Raw genomic sequence first — 27,930 nt, forward strand, 5'->3', positions numbered from 1 at the left:
AAAAGGGCAACAGAAATTATTAGGGGTATGGAACAGCTTCTGTATGAGGAGAGAATAAAAAGACTTGGACTTTTCAGCTTGGAAAAGTGGCAACTAAGGAGGAATATGACAGAGGTCTATAAAAATCACAAATGGTATGGAGAAAATGAACAAGGAAGTGTTATTGACCCCTGCACATAACACAAGAACCAGTGGTCAGGCAATGAAATTAATAGGCAGCAAGTTTAAAACAAACAAAAGGAAGTATTTCTTCACACAACGCACAGTCAACCTGTGGAACTCCTTGCCAGGGGATGTGAAGGCCAAAAGTATAACTGGGTTAAAAAAAGAATTAGATAAGTTCATGGAGTATAGGTCCATCAATGGCTATTAGCCAGGGTGGTCAGGGATGCAGTCCCATGCTCTGGGTGTCCCTAAACCTCTGACTGCCAGAAGCTGGGAGTGGACGACAGGATATGGATCACTGTTAATTGCCCCATTCTGTTCATTCCCTCTGAAGCACATGGCATTGCCCACTGTCCGCAGAGAGGATACTGGGCTAGATTAACCATTGGTCTCCACGAATATGGCCATTATTAGGTTATTATGGTCTCTGTGACAGCCCAGGATTGGCCTGCTGGACAGGGATGCAACCCTGCCTTGGGCTTCAGTGACAGGCATCAAAGGGACATCCTAGCGATCAGCCTAATGGACAAGGTGGGGGTCCAGAGACCCACCACCACCATGATCAGCCTTTCCAATAGACACCATGGGGATCTCGCCCCCATATCAGTCTCACCAACAGATGCCACAAGAACCTCCTCCCACAGATCAGCCCCATCAATGGGTCAGGGATGAGTGGGGTCAGTGTCAGGGATGCGGGGGGAAATGGGTCTGGTGAGTGTCCTAAGGAATGGGAGGATGATGGGTTGGGTTGGCATCTAGTCCAAGGGATGAGTCAGCTCAGTGTCTAGAGTATGGGATGGATCAGTCTGTGTCTTGGTGGGAGGGTCAGTATCTGCAGGTAGGGGAAGGGTTGGTGTGTGTTGGACAGCCGTTCTCCCTCCCTGTCCCAGAAGCGGTGGGTGAGACTTTGCTCCAAGGCTGGTGCCCACCTTGCTTTGGGCACTTGGCCTTGCTCTCTCTGACCTGGCGCTGCAGCTCCTGCCCCACAACACTTCAGCCCTCGGTCTCTGTCCAGCCCCCAGCTGGGGGCTCTGCACACATCTCTAGGGTGCGCCCCTGGAGGCTGTGCTTCTCTACCCTGCAGCTGGGCTGGGGAGAGGTGGGGGTGGCACTCCTGCCCTTGTAGCCCCTGCCCCTCAGCAGCTTCCATTCCTGGGGCTTGGTCTGCCCCACACTCTTTGCTACCTGTTCCCTAGGCTCAGGCCCCTCCCTCCTCCGCTCTCTACTGCCAGCTGCCACGGTTTGTACAACTTCATGGGTGTGATGTATGAAAATGATATCCTGAGGAAATTTGCATACATATCCATAATTTGCATAATAATATAACTTTCTTCTTCTAGTCAGCACATCCTTCCCCAAGCTGTGGAGGAGCCAGCCTTGGCAGCTTGAGGTTGTGGGGAGATAGGTGAGGTGGTGGGGGTTGGGTCAGCGGGTTGTATAGCAGGTTTTTTTGGGCAATGGGTGCTGGAGAGTAATGTGGGGGCTAGGCCTTCTGGGTGCTATATAGGGCTGATGCTGGAGGCTGGGGTGACTAGGTGCTGTTGGGGTTGGGTGGAGTGCTGAGACATCTGTGGTTGCTGGGGTAGGTAGGTTGGTGCTAGAGTCAGTTTGGGGGCCTGGTAGGTGGGGGCAGGGGTCCTGCTGAAGGTCAGGGATCGGAATTTGGCTGGGGGTGTGAGGTTTTTCAGGGGGCTACAGGCTGACTGGAAGGCAGAAGGGCTGGGGTACTGAACCCTCGCACCTTCTGTCCCCCTCAGGCCATGCGTCTCCGGCTGCTCCTTCCCTGCCACAGCTCCAGGGCAGCAGCCCACGCAGACAGCCTATGCCCTGGCTGCCCAAAGCTGGGTCCCACAGCAACCACAGGGGAGCTGCATCTCCTGCAGCGTGTGAGGCTCTGGCTGAGCTGCAGGAAGGCATGAATGTCCCTGAAGTGGCCTCCTCTCCCACCCCCCAGAACAGCACCTGGGTCACCCCAGGGCAGGCATACTGTGCCACCTCACAGCTCACTGAAGTGTCCTCACATGGGCTGCAGCGAAGAGCCAGGTGTCCCCTTCAGCTGTCTGTCTAGGACTCCAACGCTCCCCCTCCCCTGCTCACTGCCACCCCGCTGGCCCTGCCCCTCTCTCAGGAGCACAATAGGGAGTGGGAGGGGCTCAGCACTCTGTTGTCTGGGCCTGAGCAGCTCGGTCACCCCAGTGGTAGCCATGGAGGGATGAGGATGGCACCAGGGGGCTTCCAGTGAAAATCAGGGGGAGACAGATGGGGTCATGGCAGGACAAAGGGCCAGGGGAAGGGGGACAGGCAAGGCAAGGCAAGGCAAGCAACACCAGTGATGGGTGAAGGTCTGGGAGAGTGATGGGGAACAAGAACCCTCAACCCCTCATCCCCAGCTCCACCCTAAACCCCTCACCCCCAGATAGAGCCCTCACCCCTGCACCCCACCCTCTGCCCTACCCTGGGCCACCTCCCACACTCCTTACCATGGGCTTACTAAGGCTAGTGTCTAGTGTTAGTTTTGTAAAGTGGGTTAAGCTGGAATGTTTTGCAATATTATAAGATTGTATGAAAACTCTAGTCAAAAGATATAATTATGTTGGGTCACGGGCATCAACAATTTTCTTCAGCTGGGTCATGAGGAAAAAAAGTTTGAAAACCACTGGTGTAGGGGAGCAGCCTATTACCATTGCCTGACACTTCCCATCATACACATGCATCCAATCATTTAGTTAAGAGCAGTTCTGCCTCCCTGGCTTGCAGCAGGAGGAGCCTGATATTTGAATGCAGATCGCCCTGGGATCAGGGAGGTGCCTTTTGCTGGCAACCTTATTTTGGGCATTTCTGTACTCTTCAGTGCCTGACTTAAAAATGGAGAGGCAAGCACACAGCAGTGGCCTAGTCATTGTGAAAGGCAGAATGGCTCAGTGGACGAGAGATGAGTTCTGTTCCTAGTTCTATCACAAGTGACCTAGTACAAATTCTGAGTTGCCCTATCTGTGCAATGGGGGGCTGGTACGGCCTGCCTCCTATAGCAAGAGTATGAGTCCTTGCTCAGTAAGAAAGTCTATGAAGATTAAAGACTTAATAACAGCACTCAGAGGAAGAAATGAGATTGGGACTCATGGCCCCCTTGTTCCCAGCCCAGAGCACCCTTCCTTAGGCTCACAGGCATTTTCACAAGCAGGCGGGCTGGGCAGCACCTCACTTTGGCCTGGGAAAATGCACAGTACAGTTGTGACATTCAGAGAAGTATGGGGTTAGCATACAGCAAGGGGCAAGTTTCTATGGCTTGTCTTGGCCCAGTGAAATGGATTTTTATAGACACCTCCCTGACCCAAGAGAGACCTCTGCCAAATTTCAAGCCCTTGCTCCAAAGCCTGGAGGACTAAAGCTGGTTAGTTTTAGGTTGGCAAAACAGCCTCCTTGGGAAAGCTGCTTTCACTGAAACGTTCAAAAAGAAAATCATGCGGCAGCTGAGAGTGAGTGTGGGAGTTCCAGCATGGGTGGCTGCAGCCTGTCAGAGCTGTAGGCAGCTGAAAGCAGTGTCTGTACTACAGACTTCTGCCAGCATGGCTGTGTCAGTTGGGGCAAGCTCTGACTGGCAGAAGTCCCTAGCGTAAATGCAACTAGATAGCAAAGGCACTTTTACCAGGCCAGCTTATTTTGCTCAGGGGGTGGGGGTGGTGCCGGTACAGCTATGCCCACACTAGGTACAGTGCTCTGGGCTAGCTCTCCTGGTGAAGAGCTCCTGGTGTCCCCCTGCCTGGGGAGTGGCAGGGTCAGACAGCCTGACCTACCTGCGTCACTATATGCTCAATCTGAGCAGTGCCTCATGGGGGGCCAAGCCCCTGTGTCTGGCACCCTCTAGGGATGGAGAGATGCCTGTCACATCAGTTAATGCTTTCCTGGGTGGCGCCCAAGCACCACGTGAGGGGTACTGTCCCAGCCTGTCTGCAAGGGATGGAGCCCAGGTCTGTTGCTGGGCATACTCGGGAAGCAGTAATAGTGCCTGACCTTGCCTTGGGGAAACCACAAGTCATTTCTGCCAGGCTGGTTTTGGTTTGTGGGAGGTCTCACTCTCTGTGGTTATCCCCTGTCTGCATATTGCTGGTACTTAACTGGATGAGTGGGGCATGCCTGCTTCACGCCCTGCCAAGAGAACTGGCCTCACACCTGGCCCAATGGATTTGGGGTGGAGGGGATTTCTTGGGGTAGGTCGGTAGCCCTTGTAATCACTCACAGGATGGCTTAGACCAGGGGTCGGCAACCTTTCAGAAGTGGTGTGCCAAGTCTTCATTTATTCACTGTAATTTAAGGTTTCGCGTGCCAGTAATACATTTTAAGGTTTTTAGAAGATCTCTGGATGTACATGACTGGAGTATAGGTATGGAAGGGTATGTGCTGTTTAGGAAAGACCGATGCAAAGGTAAAGGTGGGGGAGTAGCATTGTATATCAATAATGAGGTGAAATGTAATGAAATAACTAGCAATGCAATGGATAATACAGAGTCTGTCTGGGCAATGGTCACATTGGGGAAGAAAACTACCAGAGCCTCACCCGGGATAGTGATTGGGGTGTGCTATAGACCGCCAGGATCTAGCTTGGAGACAGATAGAGAGCTCTTTAATGTTTTTAAGGAGGTAAATACTAATAGGAACTGCTTGATCATGGGGGACTTTAACTTCCCGGATATAGATTGGGAAACAAATGCTAGTAATAATAATAGGGCTCAGCTTTTCCTAGACGTGATAGCTAATGAATTCCTTCATCAAGTGGTTGCTGAACCGACGAGGGGGGATGCCATTTTAGATTTGATTTTGGTGAGTAACGAGGACCTTGTTGAGGAAATTGTTGTAGGGGACAACCTTGGCTCGAGTGATCATGAGCTAATTCGTTTCAAAATAAATGGGAGGATAATCAATAGTGCATCTGAGACTAGGGTGTACGATTTCAAAAGGGCTAACTTTACTAAATTAAGGTGACTAGTTAGGGAAGTGGACTGGACTAACATATTTAGGGATCTAAAGGCAGATGACGCCTGGGGTTACTTCAGGTTGAAGTTGCAGGAGTTGTCAGAGGCATGTATCCCGAGAAGGGGGAAACGGCTCGTAGGTAGCAGTTTTAGACCGAGCTGGATGAGCAAGCGTCTTAGAGGGTCATTAAGAAAAACAGAAAGCGTACCAGGAGTGGAAAATGGGAGGGATCAGCAAAGAAACCTACCTTATTGAGGTCAGAGGGTGTAGGGAAGCAGTGAGAAAGGCAAGCGACGGGTGGAGATGGACCTAGCGAAGGGATTAAAACCAATAGCAAACAGTTTTTAGCCATATAAATAGGAAGAAAACCAAGAAAGAAGAAGTGGGACCGCTTAAAACTTTAAGCGGAGTGGAGATTAGGATAATCTTGGAATGGCACAATATCTGAACGAATATTTTGCCTCGGTCTTTCATGAGGCTAATGAAGGGATAAGGAATAGTGATAGAGGACCGATGGGAATGAAGATATGGGGGTAGACATTACGGTATCTGAGGTAGAAGCCAAACTTGAACAACTTAATGGAAGTAAATCGGGGGGCCCGGATAATCTTCATCCTAGAATATTAAGGGAATTGGCGAGTGATATTGCTAGCCCGTTAGCGATAATTTTTAATAAGTCTCTAAATTCGGGGGTTGTACCGTTTGACTGGAGATTAGCTAATGTAGTTCCTATATTCAAGAAGGGGAACAAAAGTGACCGGGTAACTACAGGCCTGTTAGTTTAACATCTGTAGTATGCAAAGTCATGGAAAAATCTTAAAAAGAGAGTGGTTCGGAGCATGAGGCCGATGGCAACTGGGATAGATTACAGCATGGATTTACGAAGGTAGATCATGCCAAACCAACCTGATCTCCTTCTTTGAGAAAGTAACAGATTTTTTAGACAAGGGAAATGCGGTGGATCTAATATATCTGGATTTCAGTAAGGCGTTTGATACGGTACCGCATGAAGAATTACTGGTTAAATTGGAAAAGATGGGGATCGAAATGAAAATCCAGAGGTGGATAAGGAGCTGGTTAAAGGGGAGACTTCAGAGGGTAGTATTGAAGGGGGAATTGTCAGGTTGGAGGGGGGTTACCAGTGGAGTTCCTCAAGGTTCGGTTTTGGGTCCAATTTTATTTAATCTATTTATTGCTGACCTGGGAACCAAGAGTAGGAGTGGGCTGATAAAGTTTGCAGATGACACCAAGTTGGGAGGTATTGCCAATTCGGAAAAGGATCGGGATATCCTCCAGGGAGATTTGGATGACCTTGTAAACTGGAGTATTAGTAACAGGATGAAATTCAATAGTGAGAAGTGTAAGGTTATGCATTTAGGGATGACTAACAAGAATTTTAGTTATAAGCTGGGGACGCACCAGTTGGAAGTAACGGAGGAGGAGAAGGACCTAGGAGTCCTGGTTGATTGTAGGATGACTATAAGTAGGCAATGTGATGTGGCCGTTAAAAAAGCTAATGCGGTCTTGGGATGCATTAGGCGAGGTATTTCTAGTAGGGATAAGGAGGTGCTAGTCCCGTTATATAAGGCGTTGGTGAGACCTCATTTGGAGTATTGTGTGCAGTTTTGGTCTCCCATGTTTAAGAAGGATGAATTCAAACTGGAACAGGTACAAAGAAGGGCCACTAGAATGATCCGAGGAATGGAAGGCCTGTCGTATGAAAGGAGACTTGAGGAGCTCGGTTTGTTTTCCTTAACCAAAAGAAGGATAAGAGGAGATATGATTGCACTCTTTAAATATATCAGAGGGATAAATACCAGGGAAGGAGAGGAATTATTTCAGCTCAGTGCTAATGTGGACACGAGGACAAACGGATATAAATTGTCAGTCAGGAAATTCAGGCTTGAAATTAGACGAAGGTTTCTAACCATCAGGGGAGTGCAATACTGGAACAGCCTACCGAGGGAAACAGTGGGGGCGAAGGACCTCCATGACTTTAAGATTAAGCTAGATAAGTGTATGGAGGAGATGGTATGATAGGATAACGGGCTTAGTCAATAGGTCAATTAAGTGCCACACTGGTAAATAGTACAATGGGTCAATGATATGATATAACCTTTTTCCAGAGGGTATGGCTGGAGAGTCTTGCCCGCATGCTCGGGGTTCAGCTGACCGCCATATTTGGGGTCGGGAAGGAATTTTCCTCCAGGGAAGATTGGCAGTGGCCCTGGAGGTTTTTCGCCTTCCTCCGAAGCATGGGGCAGGGGTCGCTTGCTAAGGGAGTGGGTGGATCGGCTTATGTGGCCTGCATCTAGCAGGAGGTCAGACTAGATGATCATAATGGTCCCTTCTGATCTTGAATTCTATGATTCTATGTTTCTTTCTTTAAGTCTATAATATATAAATAAATTATTATTGTATGTAAAGTAAATAAGGTTTTTAAAATGTTTAAGAAGCTTCATTTAAAATTAAATTAAAATGCAGAGCCCCCCAGATCGGTGGCCGGGACCCGGGCAGTGTGAGTGCCACTGAAAATCAGCTCGTGTGCCGCCTTCAGCACACATGCCATAGGTTGCCTACCCCTGGCTTAGACAGAGGCAGGGGGAAGCCCAGTCCAGCTTTTGCTCCCATCTCTCCGGTTGTCTGGCAGTGTTGATGAAAGGGATTAGGAGATTTAGAACATTTTACCCCCATCCCTTGAACTGAAGCCCCAGCAGAGTTTGCAATTCTGTCTATTCCCAGAGGCAGGTTAAGGCAGAGGAGTTGCAAACAGCAGCTAATCTGAGAAGCCAGGATATTCCTTCTTCATTTGCAGGAAACTGTGGTCTTCCAAACCAATGGCATCTACTCAGCTACCTCGACTGCCAGCCACTGCCAGCCATTTCTGACCCCGCACCTCAGACCAGTCTGTACCCTACCTTGCTATTCAAGTCCTGACTAATTTTGTTCACCCCAAAGTTCTGTCAAGGCACCTTAGCCCTGAACACTCCACCCCCACCATTACAGTCCTGGACCCCTCCATAGCTGTGTAAATGCATCTCAATCCTGACTGAACACTCCTGCCCCTCCCACTGCCACTTGGCCAGTATTAGGCACCCCCACCACAGCTCTGCTGATGCCCCTCAGTCTTGAGCTGCAGCCCCTGGAATGGTTGGTTTGCATTGGGTTTTAATCAACCCGCACCAAGGAAGTCACTCAGTTCAAAAGGGAGTGGTTAGGAATGAGTGCAAACACGAGTGTAATTAGTGACAATGAGTCATACGGTCTGTTACAGCTGCCACCACAGAATGGGAGAAGCCTTCTTATACAGTATACAATTATTGTATCTAGCTAGCTAGCTATCCAGAGTGCCAATCACCATATTATCTCAGCCCCAATACTGTAAAGCTCAGCCAGAGTGACTGGGAAAAAAGACACAGAGACACCAACTATCATTTCAGGCCTTTCCAATGAAGCAATAGGAACATGTGCACTGTGTGAGATTTATTGGTGACTTAGGTGTTAATCCCCCTCCCCACATTCTCAGCATGGACAGCTGGCTGCCATCATAAAGCCCCTTTTGGCCCCACTATATCTTTGGCTTGGGAAATAGGGTTGGCCTGAAAATTGCCAGATTTACCCCTGCAGCAAAGGGGAACGTTCCGCAAAGTTTGAAGGCAAGGCTTTGAAGTGTCCCCTGTCTCCACAAGGACTTGTTGCTGCCCCTCCAAGCTTTCCATAGGGCATGTCTTATGGCTGTGAGCAGCTCAGGTGATCTGCACCAGGTCAGCCTAGCCTAGGTGTGAGCAGCCCTGGGTGCAAACTGTACCGGGGTTATTGCACCTCGCTGGTGCTGCTTTCCCTGTGTGTGCCCCGCTCCCTGCTGCGTCCACGTCCCGTGGCTCTTTGTGGGGCACTGAGCTGAGCTGCTCTGCCATTCTCTCCTAGTGAATTGTGGGAGAACTTGCCTGTCCTGGGCCCAGGGGAGAATTGGGAGGAATTGGCAGTCTGGCAACTCTTGTTGTTGTTGTTGTTATTAATAATTGCCATAGTGCCTGACAGCCCCAGGCACTGGCCACAACCCCCGCATTGTGTCAGGTGCTGTAAGAATGCAGAACAACAAGACAGTCCCTGCCCCTCAGAGCTGACAGACTCAGGTGGCTTGGCCTGCATTTCTACTGCAATGCAGGCGGGTGACCCACCCAAGGGAAAGCCTAAAGCCCAGGATGAGCTAGCTACCGTGGGTGTAAAGCCGCAAGGCACGGGGTGATAGGGTCTTGTGTGCGGCTGGTAGGCAAGTTAGTTAGAACCCCAGCAATTCCCAGGTTAACACTGCAGCCAAGACAAGTGCAGAAACACTTAGACAGCTTGGTGCTGGCTTAATTGGAGGAGGCAGGTTTTAATTAAGCCAAGTTGTTAACAATGTGCAGCTGACCCTTTCAGTCCAGCCATGCTCCCATTGATTTCAACAGGAGCTCTTTGCCTTTGGCTTTGGGGAGAGCAGGGCAGGGCCAGGCCCAGCTGCATGAGAACACTGCCCTCAGTTGGCTGCTTGCAGCTTAGAAAGGGAGCCATTTCAGTGGCAGCTGCTTGTAACCCTTTTGCTCAAGCAGGAGAGGCCTGTTCTCCATGGCGTGCTGGTCCCTAGGTGTATTCCACCCTGGGGTGCCCATACACCATGTGCCTGGATCCAGACATTTTTTTCCAAGCAGCATTCATTGACCTGCACATGCGCAGCATCTCCCCTTGTGCTCCCTATCGACCTGAGTTGGATCCCTGTCCCTCTTCCCTCTTCTAAGCTCTGGAAGGACTTTTGTACGTCTTTGCTGCCAATAGTTATCCTCTAGTTTAGAAATCTTAGTTGTACATAGCATAGTCTAGTATAGTGTAAGAAACCCCCTTCCCCCAATCAGGGGAAACCCTCTTTATACAGGGTCCCAGGCTTCCAGAACAGTGTCTCCTGCCTTCACTCCTTTCCCAGCAGCAATAAGCATCAACGATGCCACTACAGTCTGGGTGAGGTGCACATCTCTGCGAAGTACAGCATCTGTAAGTCCTTTCTGCCCAGAACCAGAAAGGCCTGAGCACTCAGGTTGAGGAAGCACCTGAGGAGAGGCTATGAGGCCCCAATCTGACCCTGGCCTCGGAGACCCCCTGTACGCTGGCCTCAGCCAACCAGCGGTGCCCCTCTGAGCACAACCCATGGAGCAGAGACATCAGCACCGAAGCCCAAGGACTCAGGACACAGGGCTGCCCATGAGAGTAAGAATCATCGTCATGGGCATGAGGGCAGATCCCTGCAGTGAACTGCCCACAAGAAGTGTGTTCCCTCCCCAAGCAATGCCAGGTCAGGTGAGACATCGTGTATGGATCTGTAAGGGAGTGGGACTCACCCGGCGGCACCTGCTGCTGGTATCTTCCGGGAATTAGCTCTCCAGCCTCTGGAGTGCCCTCTGCACGCTGGTGTCCTGCTGCCTCTTGGCCCCGGTGTCCTGCCCAGGACCTGGTGCCCCTTTATCTGGGGTGCTGCCCCCTGGCAGTAACCCCTCAGTCTTAGGGTCTCCCCTCCCCAGGGAACCCCCACCCACTATCCCCACCTCACCTCATATACGGCTACTGCCAGTCATTGTCTAGCTCCTGCGCCCTGGGGCAGACTGCAGTATCAGCCTACTCATCACTGGCAAGGTTGGGTTTGGACCTGCTGCCTTGGCCTACTCCTGGGCTGCCCTCTGCAGCCCCTAGTATCTATTTGCCTTCTGCTAGGCTGCAGCCTGGGGCTTTCCAGGCTGGAGCTCCCCAGCTCCTCTGCCTTTCCCCAGCCCTGCTTCACTCAGGTACCCTGTCTCTAGCTCCCTGCAGCCAGGCCCATCTCCCTCTACAAACAGAGAGAGACTGTTGAGCTCTTGGCTCCCAGCCTTTTTATACAGGCCAGCTGTGGCCTGATTGGGGTGTGGCCCAGTTGTGGCCGCTTCCCCCAATCAGCCCAGCTTTTAGAACTGCAGCCCTCTCCAAGGCTGCTTTTACCATTACACCCTCTCTGCCAAATGACCACCGGCAATATCAAAATCTGATCCAAAGGATGGCTACTGCCTTGCAAATCCTGCTGGAGGAGGTCCAGGACCCCAAACACGGACTCCTGGACATCCAGGATGGCCCTGCCCCTAAATGAGGCCATACTGGAACTTGCTGGAAAGGTCTGGTACACACCAGCATCATGTGTCCCCACCCCAAAGGGAGCCACAGAACCCTATTTTGTGCCAGCCAAAGGGGCTGATTTCCTCTTTACACACTCTGCCCCTAATTCACTGGGAATGCAAGCAGCTACAGAAAGGGCTCAGCAGCACTTCCAGAAATCCACCGTCAGACAAAGGGTCAAAGAGGCTGAATCTCCTCAGCAGGAACATCTTCTCCTCTGCAAACCTTCAGTTTCATATTGCCATCTACAGGTGTTGTTGACTAAATATGACTAAGACCTACACCATGCTGGTGGGGTTCAAAGACAAACTCCCTGATGAAGATCAGGCCCAGTTACAGTCCTGGGTGGATGAGGGAGGCTGGTGGCAAATGACACAGCTGATACTGCATCCTGGTCCTTAGCCACAGGGCTGGTCATGCATAAAGACTCTTGGTCCAATCATTGGTCCAAAATACTATTCAGGACATCCCTTTCGATGAGGCCAATCAGCCAAAAGATGAGTGGATGTCTGCATTCCCTGAAGAACTTGAGATCCACCCTAAAGTCCCTGGGGATCTACACTCCAACCCCCAGGAAAAACATCAGAACAGCCCTTCAGATCATGGCCACCCTTCTCCTATTTCTCCTACTACCAACGCCACCTGAACCTCCCTGAAAGCACCTGAGATCCCAGATAGCCCATTTCCTGGCTCCTCCCACTACAACATTGTCCATGTCCTCCCAACCGCAGGCCAAAGGCCACTTTTGACATCCAGGTTGAGCCCCACGCATCACCACTGATACCACCTACTTCACCAGCCATCATCTTTGGAGGCCACCTCACCTTCTTCACCCACAGTTGGAGCAAGATCAGCATGGACAGCTGGGTTCTGGAGATTATCCATCATAGCTACTCCATGGACTTCTTTTCCTTCCCACTTCACAAACCACCCACCTGGCTCCCCCTCGGGGCCCTTCCTACCAACTAATTCTTCAAAAAGTGGCAGACTCCCTACTTCACCAGGGGATAATAGAGTGTCCTGCCTCAGTTCCAGGGAAGAGGGTTCTACACCAATATTTCCTCTTCCCTAAGAAGGGCAGAGGCTGATGACCCATCCTGGACCCTTGACAACTCAATATTTTCATCAGGAAGCTGAAATTCAAGATTATTACACTGGCATCAATAATCCCTCCCTCCAGGAAGGGAGTGTGGTTCGTGGCTCTCGACATGAAGGACACATGTTTCCATGTGGACATTCACCTATTACACAGGAAATTCCTAGTGTTCAGCATTGGACAACAATACTACCAGATCCGCGTCCTTCCCTTTGGTCTTGCAATGGCACCAAAGGTCTTAACGAAAGTGTTTACGGTAGTAGCGGCCCAGATGTGATGCCAGGGTCATACGACTTACCTGGATGACTGGCTTCTGGTGGGACATTCCCAAAAAGAAGTTGTTTTCTCAATAGAGTCTCTTAGGGGCTGCATAAAAGAAGACAAGTCTGTTTTGTCACCCACACAGACGATACATTTCATAAGATCTTGGCTGGACTCAGTCTTGGCACTAGCTTTCCTTCTAGCCAACAGATTTCACATGATGAGCAGCCTGATCGCTTGCATTATCCCAAGCCCCGCATGACGGTGCATCAGTACCTTTCCCTCTTGGGCCATAAGGCTGCCAGCACCTACATGCCATCTTTTGCTAGGGTCCATTTGCGGTGCCACTCGACCTACCATCCAACCAAGGATTGCATCAATTCCAGAGTCACTGCTCCCTCAGGAGTTCTCGCCTCTCTGGCTTGGTGGTCCAGCCCAACCAAGGTCATGGAACAACTCCCTTCAGCCATCCCATACTGAGGCCACCATTGTGACGGACACTTCCCTTATGGGATGGGGCGCTCACCTGGATTGCCACACAGCACAGGATGCATGGATGCCACAGGAATCCCAGCTGTACAGAAATCTCCTGAAGCTCAGAGTAGTCCACCTTGTCTGCAAGGCCTTCCTTCCCGACATACGCTACCTCCACAAGCAAATGCTATTCAACGGTATTACCGGGGTGGTATATTTCAACAAACAGGGAGGGACAAGGTCTCCTCCCCTCCGCCTGGGACAGTCAGGCTGTGGAACTGGTAAGTCAGAAACCAGGTTACCATACAGACCATATACCTCCTGGGTGCTCAGAACTATTGTTGGACAGACTACGCAGAATTCTCTACATTGACTACGGCAATAGGAAATACACAACACAATTCTGACCAACATCTTTGAATGGTGGGGCACTCCCTTATGGGACCATTTTGCAGCCCAAAAGAACAAGAAGCTTCCAATGTATTGCTCCAGGGGGGTCAAAGGCAGTAACTCACAGGGTGATGCTCTCCTGCTCCCCTGGATGGGTAACCTCTGATACATCTTTCTCCCTATGCCCCCCGTACCAAAAGTTCTCTGGAAGATTCACCAAGACACAGCCACCATCCTCCTCCTAGCACCCTATTGGCCCAGACAGTTCTAGTTCGCTGATCTCCTAAAGCTATCCACATGCCCATTCCCAGAGCTCCTGACACAAGATGATGCAGGCACCCCAACTGGAGCTCACCCCACCTCACAGATTGGTGTATGGATGGGTGTCAGACAGAAGACTTTCATGCTTTGCCTACGTCCAGGAGATCCTTAACCAACCAGGAGAGAATTGACCAGAACATGTTACTGGGAGCCACTTCTTGACTGGGTGCACTGCCATCACCATCCTCATACCATGGTGGGCATTCCAATAATCCTAACTATCTCTTCACCCTGAAAATACCTAGCAGCAATTAGGGCCTTCCTTCCCCGGTGGAGGGACGCTCCATTTTCACACATCCAATGACAGTACATTTTATGAAAGGCTTGATCAGAACCTTCCCACCAGTCATCAGACCAATGCCCCAGTGCGACCTTAACCTTGACCTATCAACTCTCACAGGGCTGCCCTTGGAACCTCTGGCAATCTGTGCCATGACCCACCTCTCCATGAAAGTTGCATTCTTAGTAACCATCACTTTGGCCAGAAGGCTCAGTGAGCTAGCAGCCATGATAGCAGACCCTCCCTGCACAGTATTCCACAAGGAGGTCACCCTCCAGTTACATCCCATATTCCTCCTCAAGATTGTGTCCAGATTCCATACCAACCAATCCATTCACTTAGCTGTATTTGTTCTAAAACCTCATGACTCCCCTGAAAACAAGACACTCCCTTGATATCAGATGTGCCCTAGTGTTATACCTGCAGAGAACCAAGCCTATTAGAAAGTCTCTGAGACTCTTTGTTTCCATAGCAGAAATATCAAGGGGCCAAGCCATATCCTCACAGAGAATTTCAAAGTGGGTCTCAGGATGCAACCTAGCATGCTATAAACATAGCAAACCTCCCCCATTCTAGGGGTGTTACAGCTCACTCCTTGTGGGTGCAAGCTGCCTCCACCACATCGTTATCGGACATCATGTTGCAGGACATTTTCAAAGCCACATTTATGGCACACTATGCCCTGACACTCATCAGTTCTGGATGCAGCAACAGGCAGGGCCGTATTGCAAAAGGCTCTGCCATCAGCCTCCTCGCACCCCTCTCCACACTGATCACTGCTTGCAAGTCACCCACGTGTGGAATACACATAGGGCCCAGCACTCAGAGAAGAAGAGAAGGTTACTTACCATAACTGTAGGTTCTTCGAGATGTGTGGTCCCTATCTGTATTCCACTCCCCACCCTCCTTTGCCTCTGCTTCAGACTTGATTAAACTGTGGTAAGAGGAGGCACTGGAGAGGTGTTGACCCACACCACCCCTTGGTCACATGTGTGGATCAACGGACACTGCTTGCAAAACTTCTGGACTTGGGTGCATGGCATGCATGCACACCCACGTGGGAATACTGGTAGGGCCCACACATCTCAAAGAACCTCCAGTTGCAGTTAGTAACCTCCATGTTCTGAAGCAGAAGGGCTCGTGCTCCTGGCTCTGCAGGGCCAGTGCATGTTGTTACTCAGGTGACAGCATGGAAAATAGCTAAGGTGGCACTTACAGTCCTATCAGAGAGCTGATGTGGATCCCATTATGACTTCAAAACAGATAGGAAGGGAGGGAACACCTCCTGCTTTCTAACATTTCATGGCAGGTTTCCATGACACATTCTCAGTTTCAGAAAATCCTGGACTTCCCAAAAATCAAAGATTCGCTGTAAAGGGCTCCCTCCCCCTGCCTGAATTCCCTCCTCTCTACCCTGTGAGAGAGAATCACACACCAGCATCTGACCCTGTGCAGAATGTGACCCTAACTCATGCAGTAGGCAGTTGTCAGTGGCAGGAATAATGCAAAGTTTAAGAAACAGCTCTTTGAAAACTAGACAGGAGTCTCTGTCAATAGCTGATGGAGAAACAATGGCTTGGGAGAACACATTTTGTCAAATGGGAGAAACACCAGGGTTAGATATACACTCTCCATTGCTTCCCATGCCCCTTACCATAACACCCCTTGGCCTGGGGGGGATTGTGCTCAGGTCCATTTTGTAGACAGGGCAATGAAGCATAAGAGATGTCATGCTGTCTTGGGGACTCAGGATCATGGGCAGACTGCTTTAAATAGGGCATAACCCCTAAACTGGTTGTGATCACTATATCTAGATTTCACCATCCAAACAACAATTGCAAACCCCTTAGGCACTATAAGCCAACTCAAGGAGTCACAGAAAATCCCCTTAGGCACTCTGGTCCACTTTGCTACCCATGCAAACAAGACTCTGTGATAGAGGGTTGCTTTACTCCAAAAATCAAACACAAAATTCAGGTTACACCCAGTGACAAGAGAGCAGCCCCTCATCCAAGTCTATTTGAATCCTGGATCTCACATCAAAGACAATGCTGGTCGCCAATTCTATAGTAAACAAACTAAAGATTTATTAGCAAAGAAATGAGAGTTAGTGAGATGTTACAGCAGGTAAAGTATACATGTACAGATGAGTCATGGTTTATAACTTCAAAAGGCAGCAGAGATGTAATCTGCCAGTTTCCCAAAAGTCTTTCAGGGCTACTCAGAGTAACTCTGGGGATTTCTGTCTTCTCCTTCAGTTATTCTGCCCTGTTAGAATCCAAAGAGTCCAGAGATGAAACATTTTTTTCTTGTGTCCATATGTATAGCTTTTTCTCACAGAAACCAAGCTGACAAGACAGCATCCATGTGGGTCCTTTCATTCATGATGGAGAGAGAGAGGAATGTGCTTAGAGACTGATCTTTGATCTCTCACACACAATGATATTTGCATTCTGTATGCAGGAATTAGTACTTTCCTGTTAGAGTTCTTCATTTGCATCGCACAAGTCTTCTTTACAGGGGTATATACAATGCAAATGCTTAATATAACTTTATACCATGGGCTGTAGAGCTTATAGGTGAGAGCAATACGTGCAGCATCCTACAAGCATTTTCTAATGTCTCAACACTAAACACATTCTTATTAACCTAACATTTAATATCTAGTATGATGATGCTTACACACAGGGAAGCAAGACTGGTTTCCAGCTATGCATTTCTAAGTGTTCATTGAGCCCTGAGGCCTTGGCATGAGCTGGCACCAGATCTGCCAGTGTCACAAGAGACCTAAAAGAAATTTTCAAAATTTGCATAAGAAATTGACGGCAGATTTAGGAATAGTCCCTTTATTAGCTGAACATGAGCTCCTAATGCTGTGCTGTGGCCCAAAGGGCTAATACGATCCTGGGATGCATAACAGGGGAATCTCAAGTAGGAGCAGAGAGGTTATTTTACCTCTGGATTTGGCCCTGGTGCCACCACTGCTGGAATCCTATGTCCAGCCACAAGAATGACTGAAGGATTAGAAAACCTGCCTTGTAGTGACTGAGAGACAAGGTGGGTGAGGGAATATCTTTTATTGGCCCAACATCTATTGGTGAGAGAGACAAGCTTTTGAGCTCACAAAGGACTCTTCTTTTTGTTCCCTGAAGAAGATCTCTGTGTGGCTAGAAGGCATTTGCAGTGACATTCACACAGCATTGTCAAATCAGTTAGGTTTATTCGTTAACTGGCACATAGCACAGGAAGTCCTTAGGTTAGCACAGAGACATAAAGGTTAAAGCCTTGTCCATTCTGTTCAGATCCCAGCCAAGCTGTAGTGAACCCCTTGGTTCAAGATGTATCCATCTGTCTGACCTCCTTGGTCCCAATCCCAGATCAGAGCCCTCCAACTGCCTCCAACAGCCAACTCCTAACTCCCCACTTCAAACCTTTCTAGTTCTTTGTTCCTGAGCTGGGGAAATGTTGCTCAGCTTCCCCGCTGAGAGGAGGGGAAGTCCATATCCCCATGGATGGTTGTTTGCTAGGTGGCAATATACAAGCAATTGGATCCACTACTGTAATTCTCCAGAGCTCCATTGATATGGGGCCTAAGGCCCAGGCAGCTAGGTGACAGCCACATATATATTTCTTATAAGTAAAAGAAGCAGGGAGAGGCTGTGACATTATCTGATGACCATATAGAGCATTGATATATTTGCAGCAAATCTTGTACAAAGGCTGTTGAGTGAGGTGTCTATGAAAAGATTATGATTTGCTGGTTATGATTACGCTATCTGTATGCATGTATCATTTTTGTATGTGAAGTTATAAGTATTGGCTCTATACTTGGATTTCAAATGTTTACTCTTGGGGGAACGCCCACAAAGTAATTAGCCAGCACATCTTGGAGGGCCTATTCAAATTGAGTGGCCCATCGAAAGAACATTTAACTGACAATGGATCATGAGAGATGTCCATCTACACTTAATGGAATGTCCTGCCAGGACTAGGCAAAATGCATGGACATGGGACTTGCCCATGTGACTCCATCTTGTTGCTGTAATTTTCCACAGTAAGAACGATGGGATGCCCTCCACATGAAAAAAGACTATAAAAGACAGCTGCATCTTCTCCATTTTGTCTTCAATCCTGCTTCTTACAGGACTGAACAAAGGACTGAATGATCCATCCAAGCTGTGGATGTACTCCAGAGACTTGACTTAAGCCAGCAGTTTATTCCATCACTGCCAGAAGCCTGAACCAAGAACTTTGCCCTTACTGGATGTAATTGATTCCTTTAACCAATTTTAATGCTCACATTTCTTTCTTTCTTTTTATAAATAAACCTTTAGATTTTAGATACTAAAGGATTGGCATCAGTGTGATTTTTAGATAAGATCTAAGTTATATATTGACCTGTGTGTGTGGCTGGTCCTTTGGGATCAGAAGAACCTATTATCTGATAAGACTGGTTGTAAAGAACCACTCTTCTCTGAATCCAGTGTTTTTGGTGGTGATATAAGAACTGGAATGCCTGAGGAAACTGCCTTTATGTTTTCTTGTTAGCCAGTGTGGTGAAACAGGAATTTATTTTATAAAAGAATAACCACCAGTTCTGAGTTGTGTTTGCCCTATTTCTCATCAGTTAGTCCTGAATTTGGCATTCTCAATTATGACCCACTGAGGCACGGTTACAGAGGCAAAAAGGCATCCTTTAAAAAGTGGAAGTTAAATCCTATTGAGGAAAATAGAACGGCGCATAAACTCTGGCAAGTGACGTGTAAATATATAATTAGGAAGGCCAAAAAAGAATTTGAAGAACAGGTAGCCAAAGCCTCAAAAAGTAATAGCAACAAATGTTTAAGTACATCAGAAGCAGGAAGCCTGCTAAAAACCAGTGGGGACTCTGGATGATCAAGATTCTAAAGGAGCACTCAAGGATGATAAGGCCATTGTGGAGAAACTAAATGAATTACTTGCACTGGTCTTCATGGCTGAGAATGTAAGGAAGATTCCCAAACCTGAGCCATTCTTTTTAAAGCACAAATCTGATGAACTGTCCCAGATTGAGGTGTCATTAGAAGAAGTTTTGGAACAAATTGATAAACTAAATAGTAATAAGTCACCAGGACTCTCTCCTCAGGGGGACTGAGTCATCTATCTACCGCCCTGACCGGGAAAACCGAGAGGTGTGCTGCTTGCCAGGGGCTAGGATTCATGATGTGACGGAGAGACTGCCGAGACTCATCAAGCCCTCGGATTGCTACCCCTTCCTGCTTCTCCATGTGGGCACCAATGATACTGCCAGGAATGACCTTGAGCGTATCACTGCAGACTACGTGGCTCTGGGAAGAAGGATAAAGGAGTTTGAGGCGCAAGTGGTGTTCTCGTCTATCCTCCCTGTGGCAGGAAAAGGCCAGGGTAGATACCGTCGAATCGTGGAAATCAACGAATGGCTTCGCAGATGGTGTCGGAGAGAAGGGTTTGGATTCTTTGACCATGGGATGGTCTTCCAAGAAGAAGGATTGCTAGGCAGAGACGGGCTCCACCTCACAAAGAGAGGGAAGAGCATCTTTGCAAGCATCAGTGGCTAACCAAGCAGGCTGGCTACCCTAGTGAGGAGGGCTTTAAACTAGGTTCACTGGGGGAAGGAGACCAAAGCCCTGAGGTAAGTGGGGAAGTGGGATATCGGGAGAAAGCACAAGTAGGTGAGTGCAATAGGGGAGGGCTCCTGCCCCATTCTGGGACACCAGGACGATCAGTGAGTTATCTTACATGCCTATACACAAATGCAAAAAGCCTGGGGAACAAGGAGGGACAACTAGAAGTCCTGGCGCAGTCAAGGAATTATGATGTAATTGGAATAACAGAGACTTGGTGGGATAACTCACATGATTGGAGTACTGTCATGGATGGATATAAACTGTTCAGGAAGGATAGGCAGGGCAGAAAAGGTGGGGGAGTTGCGTTGTATGTAAGGGAGCAGTATGACTGCTCAGAGCTCCAGTATGAAACTGCAGAAAAACCTGAGTGTCTCTGGATTAAATTTAGAAGTATGAACAACAACGGTGATGTCGTGGTGGGAGTCTGCTACAGACCACCAGACCAGGGGGATGAGGTGGACGAGGCTTTCTTCCAACAACTAACAGAAGTTGCTAGATCACAGGCCCTGGTTCTCATGGGTGACTTTAATCACCCTGATATCTGCTGGGAGAGCAATACAGCAGTGCACAGACAATCCAGGAAGTTTCTTGAAAGTGTAGGGGACAATTTCCTGGTGCAAGTGCTGGAGGAACCAACTAGGGGAAAAGCTCTTCTTGACCTGCTGCTCACAAACAGGGAAGAAATAGTAGAGGAAGCAATAGTGGATGGGAACCTGGGAGGCAGTGACCATGAGATGGTCGAGTTCAGGATCCTGACACAAGGAAGAAAGGAGAGCAGTAGAACAGAGACCCTGGACTTCAGAAAAGCAGACTTCGACTCCCTCAGGGAACTGATGGGCAAGGTCCCCTGGGAGAATAACATGATAGGGAAAGGAGTCGAGGAAAGCTGGCTGTATTTTAAAGAATCCTTATTGAGGTTGCAGGAACAAACCATCCCGATGTGTAGGAAGAAAAGTAAATATGGCAGGCGACCAGGATCAGGAACAGTCCGCATGGATTCACCAAGGGCAAGTCATGCCTGACTAACCTAATTGCCTTCTATGATGAGATAACCGGCTCTGTGGATGAGGGGAAAGCAGTGGATGTGCTATTTCTGGACTTTAGCAAAGCTTTTGATACAGTCTCCCACAGTATTCTTGCCAGCAAGTTAAAGAAGTATGGGCTGGATGAATGGACGGTAAGGTGGATAGAAAACTGGCTAGATGGTTGGGCTCAACGGGTAGTGATCAATGGTTCCATGTCTAGTTGGCAGCCGGTATCAAGTGGAGTGCCCCAAGGATCAGTGCTGGGGCCGGTTTTGTTCAATATCTTCATTAACGATCTGGAGGATGGTGTGGACTGCACCCTTAGCAAGTTTGCAGATGACACTAAACTGGGAGGAGTGGTTGATACGCTGGAGGGTAGAGATAGGATACAGAGGGACCTAGACAAATTAGAGGATTGGGCCAAAAGAAATATGATGAGGTTCAACAAGGACAAGTGCAGAGTCCTGCACTTAGGACGGAAGAATCCCATGCACTGCTACAGACTAGGAACCGAATGGCTGGGCAGCAGTTCTGCAGAAAAGGACCTAGGGGTTACGGTGGACAAAAAGCTGAATATGAGTCAACAGTGTGCCCTTGTTGCCAAGAAGGCTAATGGCATTTTGGGTTGTATAAGTAGGGGCATTTCCAGCAGATCAAGGGATGTGATCATTCCCCTCTATTCGGCACTGCTGAGGCCTCATTTGGAGTATTGTGTCCAGTTTTGGGCCCCACACTACAAGAAGGATGTGGATAAATTGGAGAGAGTCCAGCGGAGGGCAACAAAAATGATTAGGGAGCTGGAGCACATGACTTATGAGGAGAGGCTGAGGGAACTGGGATTGTTTAGTCTGCAGAAGAGAAGAATGAGGGGGGATTTGATAGCTGCTTTCAACTACCTGAAAGGGGGTTCCAAAGAGGATGGATCTAGACTGTTCTCAGTGGTAGAAGATGACAGAACAAGGAGTAATGGTCTCAAGTTGCAGAGGAGGAGGTTTAGGTTGGACATTAGGAAAAACTTTTTAACTAGTAGGGTGGTGAAGAACTAGAATGGGTTACCTAGGGAGGTGGTGGAATCTCCTTCCTTAGAGGTTTTTAAGGTCAGGCTTGACAAAGCCCTGGCTGGGATGATTTAGTTGGGTTGGTCCTGCTTTGAGCAGGGGGTTGGACTAGATGACCTCCTGAGGTCCCTTCCAACCCTGAGATTCTATGGTTCTATGACAAGATGGTATTCACCCAAGAGTTCTGAAGGAACTCAAATGTGGAATTGCAGAACTACTAACTGTCGTATATAACATAACATTTAAATCAGCTTCTGTACCAGATGACTGGAGGATAGCTAATGTGACGCCAATTTTAAAAAAAGGCTCCAGCGACGATCCTAGCAGTTACGGGCTGGTAAGCCTGACTTCAGTACTTCTGGCCAAACTGGTTGAAACTATAGTAAAGAACAGAATTATCAGACATGTAGATTAACATGATTTGTTGGAGAAGAACATGGTTTTTGAAATCATGCCTCACCAATCTACTAGAATTCTTTGATGGGGTGAAAAAGCATGTGCACAAGGGGATCCAGTAGATGTAGTGTACTTAGATATTCAGAAAGCCTTTGACAAGGTCCCTCACCAAAGGCTCTTAAGCAAAATTAGCTGTCATGGGATAAGAGGGAAGGTTCTCTCATGGTTCAATTACTGGTTAAAGGATAGAAAATAAAGGGTAGGAATAAATGGTCAGTTTTCAGAATGGAGAGAGGTAAACAGTGGTGTCCACCAGGGGTCTGTACTGGGCCCAGTCCTATTCAACATATTCATAAATGATCTGTAAAAGGGGGCAAACAGGGAGGTGGCAAAATTTGCAGATGATGCAAAACTATTCAAGATAGGTAAGTCCAAAGCAGACTGCAAAGAGTTACAAAGGGATCTCACAAAACTGGGTGACCAGGCAACAAAATGGCAGATGAAATTCAATATTGATAAATGCAAAGTAATGCACATTGTAAAACATAACCACAACTATACATATAAAATGATGGGGTCTAAATTAGCTGTTACCACTCAACAAAGAGATCTTGGAGCCACTGTGGACAGTTCTCTGAAAACAACCTGCAGTATGCAGTGGCAGGCAAAAAAGCTAACAGAATGTTGGGAATCATTAAGAAAGGAAAAGATAAGAAGACAGAAAATATAATAATGTCACTGTACAAATCCATGGTACCCCCACACCTTGAATACTGCGCACAGCTCTGGTAACCCCATCTAAAAAAAAATAGAATTGGAAAAGGTTCAGAAAAGGGCAACAAAAATGATTAGGGGTATGAAACAGCATCCATATAAGGAAAGACTAATAAGACTGGACTTTTCTGCTTGGAAAAGAGACAACTAAGGGTGTAGCGGGGGAGGTCTGATAGAGGTCTGTAAAATCATGACTGGTGTGGAGAAAGTAAATAAGGAAGTGTTATTGATCCCTTCACATAACACAAGAACATCACCCAAGGAAATTAATAGGCAGCAGGTTTAAAACAAACAAAAGGAAGTATTTTTTCACACAATGCACAGTCAACTCCTTGCCAGAAGATGTTCTGAAGGCCAAGACTATAACAGGGTTCACAAAAGAACTAGATAAATTCAAGGAGGATGGGTCCATCAATGGCTATTAGCCAGGATGGGCAGGGATGGTGTCCCTAGCCTCTGTTTGCCAGAAGCTGGGAGTGGACCATTAGGGGATGGATCATTTGATTGCCTATTCTGTTCATTCCCTCTGGGGCACCATTTATTGGCCACTGTCGGAAGACAGGATACTGGGCTAGATGGACCTTTGGTCTGACCCAGTATGGCCGTTCCTATGTTCTTATGTTCTTTGCCTGTCCTGAGAGCAAACAGCCCTTTCCCGCCCATTAGATAAAAATGCAGCACCATAGGGGAAACTGAAGCACAAACAGGATTCATAAAAACATTACAAAACATTCCCACTTTGTCAGACCTCCATCCTCCTCCTGCCTTCCCCGAAGCCCCCATCCTCCCCAAATCCCCAGCCTCTCCCACAAGTGTGTGTGTGCGCGCAGTGGGGTCGTTTCCTAGATCCATAGGTTCCAAGGCCAGAAGGCCCCATTGGAATCATCTAGCCTGACCTCCAGCATGGCACAGGTCAGGGACCTGCCCCCAAATAATTCCTTTGTGGACCAGAGGAGATCTTTAAAAATAAATTAATAAATCTAATGTTGATTTAAAAGTTGCCCGTGATGGAGAATCTCCTACGATACTTGGTAAAATGTGAAGGAGGGAGTTCCCCTAGGGAGGCATATCCCATAATTGTCCCTTAAGATTTTTCTTATAGAATCATAGAACTGTGGGGGTGGAGAGGACCCCGAGAGGTCATCAAGCCCAGCCCCCTGCACTGAGGCAGGAGCAAGTAAACCTAAACCATATCTGATGGGTTTGTCCACCCTGTTCTTAAAAACCTCCAGTGACGAGGATTCCACAGTCTCCCTTCGAGCTTGGTTCAACTCCCCTGAGAGTTAGAAAGCTTTCCCTAGTATCTAAGCTATATCTCCCTTGCTGCAGATTAAGCCCATTGCTTCTTGTCCTACCTTCACTGGACATGGAGAACAATTGATCACTGTCCTCTTTGTAACTGCCCTGAACATTTCTCCAGACTAAACATGCCCAATTTTTTAACCTTTCCCCACAGATCAGGTTTTCTAAATCTTTTATCATTTTTGTTGCTCTCCTCTGGATTCTCTACAATTTGTTCACATCTTTCCTAATCTGTGGCTCCCAGAATTGGACACAGTACTTCAGCTGAGGCCTCATCAGCACTGAGTAGAGCAGGACAATTACCTCCCCTGTCTTACATATGACACCCCCATTAATTAATAAACTCCAGAATGATATCAGCCTTTTTCACAACTGCATCACACTGCTGGCTCATATTCAATTTGTGATACACTATAATCCTCACCTCCTTTTTAGCAGTACTACCGTATACCCAGTTATTGGCATTTTGTAGTTGTGCATTTGATTTTTTCTGCCTAGGTGAAGTACTTACCACTTGTCTTTATTGAATTTCATCTTGGTGATTTCAGACCAATTCTCCAATTTGTCCAGGTCTTTTTGAATTTTATTCCTGTCCTCCAAAGTCCTTGCAACCTCTCCCAACTTGGTGTCAGCTGCACATTTTATAAGAATACTCTGCACTCCATCACCCAAGTACCGGTAATTAACAACAATATGGAATAGCACCAGACCCAGAACTGAGCCTGCAGGACCTCACTAGATACACCCTCCCAGTTTCACAGCAAACCATTGACAACCACTCTTTGAGTATGGTCTTTCAGTTGTATACCCACTGTGTCCAGGGACCAAGTGGTGCCAAGGAGAGGGGGAGCAGGGGTGTGCAGGGGTAGAGAGATCCCCTGAGTCTGATATCTAATCATAGTTCACCAGAAGGTATCCTGTCAGGTCTCTACACAAAGCCGGTGTCACACTGGTCATCAATCAGTGCCAAATATGCGTATGGATGATATGTAAGAAGGTATGTATCTTTTCTAAAAATTATGATCTTAAGATCTGTGAGTTGGGGTTAGTCACCAAAAGGTGATAAACAAGTTTCTTTCAGGCAGGAGACACTTCTCTACTTGGCTGGCTAGCTGTGAACTAAGTATTGTATACTTCACAGTGGCTGCCTATTTACAGTCTGGACAAAATGCCAACCAAGTGAGCCAAATGCTAATCAAGAGATCACAAAGTCTCCAGGAGAGATTCTCTGCAGGAAAAAATAAGCAGTAGGGGTGGAGGGATACCCTCTTTAAAAGTGAAGACAAAGGATGGCTGGAACTATATCTGGGGATAGGGCGGAGATACACCCAGTTATCCTTCACCTAAAGGACAAACTGTCAGCTGTCTTGTCTTATGAATGGAGGATCGCAGCTGGTCTGCGTGTTTAATGTGGGAGAAAAACTTTAGGTAAGCTAACCTATATGGGACAGGGGACTGACCTATATGGGACAGGGGACTGGCTTGTTCCGTAAGTTTAGGCTCTACAAGGTGTGTGAAAATTTTATTTTCGAGGTGACCCTTTGTTTCCATTAATTCTACTTGCTTCTCGAGGCTCAGTTCTCTGTTAAATACATTAACTGTTTTCATTATAAACATGTCTAAGTGCTGTGAGTGAGCAGCACAGTGACCCTGCGATGGAACTGATTAGTGGGTGTGCACCGCTCTGGTGGGAGTAGCGGCTCTGTGCATTCTGTGAGTGCTCAGTGGAGCAGGGGCTGGACATGCCAGGGGGCACTCGGAGGGCTCGGGGGTGGGAATGTGCCTATTGCTTTGAGCAGAGGGACAGTGGAGACTGTGTGGGCTGAGAGGGAAGTGCTTTTGCTACCAGAGGCTGGTGGTGTCAGGGAGCCGGGCCCTTGCAGGCACAGACAAGGCTCTCTCACACTAAGGTGGGTGGTAGCGAGGGAATCCCACAGCCCAGGTACTCCGGGAAATGTCACCCCCACCTTATAGCAATTTCAACCAGCCTACTTTTCCCTAGTTAGCTTATGAGAATGTCATGTGGGATTGTGTCAAAAGCCGTCCTAAAACCAAGGTATATCACCTCTACTGCTTCCCTCATCCACTGGCCGTGACCCTGTCAGAAAAGGAAATGAGGCCGGTTCGGCATGATTTGTTCTTGACAAATCCACGCAGGCTATTCTGTATAACCCTGTTACCCACTAGGTGTTTAATCATTTCTTCAGGATATCTTTCCAGGGATCGAAGTTAGGCTGGCTGCTTCCGTGATTCCAGGGGGCAGGGGCTCTTCGTTCCCCTTTTTAAAAAAGGTTCTGTGTTTGCCCTTCTCCAGTTCTCTGGGCCTCACCCCTTCTCCTGGGGTTCTAGTATGACCTCCTGCACATTGCAGGCCATTGAAACTCAGTATCCCTCCAGTGCAGATTCATTCCCTACCAATCTCTGCATGCACTGCCAGCAAATCTACCATCAATAGGCCATTGCAAAGTGATCCCACGTGTTACATTTGCACAGGGGTGTCCCTTTGGCAGGACAAATGTCCAGTTCAGGTTCCATTGGATGTGAAGCTGCTGCTGCTGCTTCTCTTTGCCCTGTCACCCTGGGCTTTGGCAAGGGGTGTTTGCCAGAACTTGCATTTCTTTTCTCTGCTGCATTTTGTCGCTTTGCTCTCAGCAGCCATTGCTTTCAGCTGGGTTTTGTTAGAGCCTCCAGTTTAGCTGCAACTCTGGCAGTTTACCAGGACAGCATGGCTTCTCCCTGAGCATTTCTCCTAGGCCTTGTTTACACTCAAAAGTTACATTGCTCCAACTGTACAGGAATAGTTCTCCCCCACCCATGGGGACACAGTTATACTGGTATAACAGTCAGGGCCAGCTCTACAGTTTTCGCCGCCCCAAGCAGCGCGCTGAATTGCCGCCCCGGGCGGCGGGGGCAGTCCGTGTGCCCTTAGGGCAGCAGGCGTGTTTCCGCCGCGGTGGCAATTCGGCGGCAGCTTCTATGTTTAGTTGAAGCCGCCGCGGACAGCTAAACATAGAAGCTGCTGCCGAATTGCCCTCACCGTGGAAACGTGCCTGCTGCCCTAACGGCACACAGACTGCCCCCGCCGCCTAGGGCGGCAATTCGGTGCACTGCTTGGGGGCAAAACAACAGGGACTGCCACCCCTTGCAGAATGCTGCCCCAAGCACCAGCTTGGAATGCTGGTGCCTGGAGCCGGCCCTGATAACAGTATAGCTATTCCCATATGGGAAGGAGGACAAGCTATACCGGCAGAAGGCCCCTTTACACCAGTACAATGACATCCACACTAGGGCTTGTACTGGTATCACCTCATTGATACAAAGTCACTCCCCAGCTGGCATAGTTGTGCTGGTACAACCGGCTCTGTAGAACAGGTCTTGGGCCTTGTGTGCACACACACATTGCGGGGGTTTAACTAAATCAGTTTAATACCCATGGACTTAAACTGGTGCAAATCCCTGTGTGGTCTCCTATATTGGTTCAAAACTGGTTCTGTGGATTTACCATGTGCTTGTAATTTAGTGACACAAGCTAACCTGAAATATTCCCAGTAGGATTAATCCACACAACTGCCAGCTTAACTCATTTGCTTTAAAGTCA

Source organism: Mauremys reevesii, linkage group 8, assembly GCF_016161935.1.
Source record: "Mauremys reevesii isolate NIE-2019 linkage group 8, ASM1616193v1, whole genome shotgun sequence".
In the NCBI taxonomy this organism is placed as follows: Eukaryota; Metazoa; Chordata; order Testudines; family Geoemydidae; genus Mauremys; species Mauremys reevesii.